This window comes from Theobroma umbraticum, unplaced genomic scaffold, assembly GCF_002168275.2.
Source record: "Theobroma umbraticum cultivar Fairchild unplaced genomic scaffold, ASM216827v3 scaffold_77.0, whole genome shotgun sequence".
NCBI lineage: Eukaryota > Viridiplantae > Streptophyta > Magnoliopsida > Malvales > Malvaceae > Theobroma > Theobroma umbraticum.
The window spans coordinates 750,800-752,970 of record NW_018397280.1 but is presented as its reverse complement, the minus strand read 5'-3'; positions in this window follow the sequence as shown (position 1 = coordinate 752,970).

Genomic DNA, 2,171 nt, shown 5'->3' with positions numbered 1-2,171 from the left:
AACATGCCTCCACCCATGGATCACCATGGTGATATTTAGCATTTAAAAGCGCAAAATAAATTATTATTTAGAAAGTTACCTTGCCAAATAATTTCATAATCACAATGGCACTTCTTGAAGCAATCCCACGAACATGACAAGAAGCATACACCCTAGCCAATCAAGTGCTTAGCCTCCAATGGTAGTACACATAATTGCACTTAAACCTTCAACAAAAGAGGGAGTTTTTAACTATACTTTGTTCTAGCAAAGTGGACAACAATTGTCCTTTTCTTCTTTTTTCACAATCTTCGCCGAACCTCTCTCGAAAATTGCTTCATAAGCAATTTTCTCTTTCACACAAAAGGAGTGGTGGGAAGGAAGAAAACATTTTTCTTTTTCTGATAAAAACTATGTTTTCTTCAATTGTGAACACCTTGTATATGGGACATAGTTAACAGGTGACTTTTATAGTAAGGTTAAAATAACTTCAATTTTACAATTAAGCCCTCAATATTATAACACATTATAATATTGAACCCATTAATTAATTAAGCTCTTTTAATTAAGTCCTTGGAAATTAAAATCAAAATAAATTTCCTTTGTATTTTGCAATCAAGGCCTTATAATTATAACTATTTATAATTATGTCTAAAACTTAATTAAACTTTTTTAATTAAGTTTATAGAAGTTAATTACTTAGCATGTGATTTAGATCTAACTTAAATCATCACTCTCCTAATTTAATTCAAATGCAATCATTGTGTGTGACCCGTTAGGTTCCCAACATGTTAGCAATGGAATTGATTAATGACTTAATTGATTAATATAAATTTTAATCAATTAATTTACAATCAATTTCATAGACCTAGATTGGGATCTAGCAATGCATCATGGCCGCCCAATTGTTAGAAGAGTCAAAGGGTTTTTTGACAACCTTTCAGTGTACAGTCTATCAGTGTAATTCATTCCCTCATCATATATCTCAAAGATGATTAGAGCTTGGTACAATCTCTACTCTTATTGACATTCATATTTGTTCTTGTAGTTATAACATTAGCTTTATAGAAAGTTATGAAACCTTTTTCATAATCTCCATGACGCCTTGGCCAAGAACTTCAATAAGCTAATGTTAAACCAATAACTAATAGGATGTGTCCTCTAAAGCACTTGAGTTGATGATTCCTACCTTGACCACTCATTTGTCTTCACATTCTTCATACTATACCTAAAAGCATCATGTTTGGGCATCTTTGGTTAGGCATCTGTAGGGATGAAATCAAAGCATAGCACTCCATATATAAGACAATCTGGTGTCTCAAGTTTAAGGAGTATTTACACGATTGACACATAAGAAGTGTTGCATAGATGCTTAAAAAGTGTTGCATAGACGCTAGAGTGTATTGCCAAATGCACTTCTCATGGCAGGTCATGTTAATTGAACTTACACTCCTAGGCAAACTCCTATATTCTAATTCCAAGTATCTTTATACTTCAATCTCTGATATTGATTCCTTACTTCTGAAGTAAGGAACATAGAATATACCAGTCTCTAAGCATCATTGATGTCCAATCTCAATGATACATTGACTAGGAACATTTTGAGATGGCGTTTTGATGCATAAGGATCTCACAGCTGTAACCCATTACAGTTCCCTTGCAAGGCATATTAATCTCATGAACTTTATCCAATTAGACTTATAACTCATTATAATTGATGTCCTATTGATGAAGGAAAACCTTTAATCGTTCAACATAAATAATACCGTTGCATGATTGGAATCAAGCCTTAACCAATCCTAATTACCTGTAAGGCTTATCCCAATAGAGTTTGCATTTATTTCTAAGCTTTTGATTGTGATTATAAAGCATGAGGATGATTATGGACTTAGACCTTAGAAGATTAGGTCATGGATGGTTAAATTTATTTCTCATGGTATTTATTTTTAAATTGAGTCTACGCACATTGCCTTATCTCTATTTTCTTTGGATTGTAAAATTCTTTTCTCACCTAACTCCCCTAGAATGTTACTCAAGGTTTCTTGATTATAGAATGTAATTAGTTACATCAAAGTGTAAAACTAGGGTTAGATAAAAAAATTTTTGTAACTTGAAGATGGAGATCCAAGGGTGCCATGGAGATTCAAAAAGATTGCTAGGAAAGCTTGAAGACGATGTTTGTGTAAATCCCC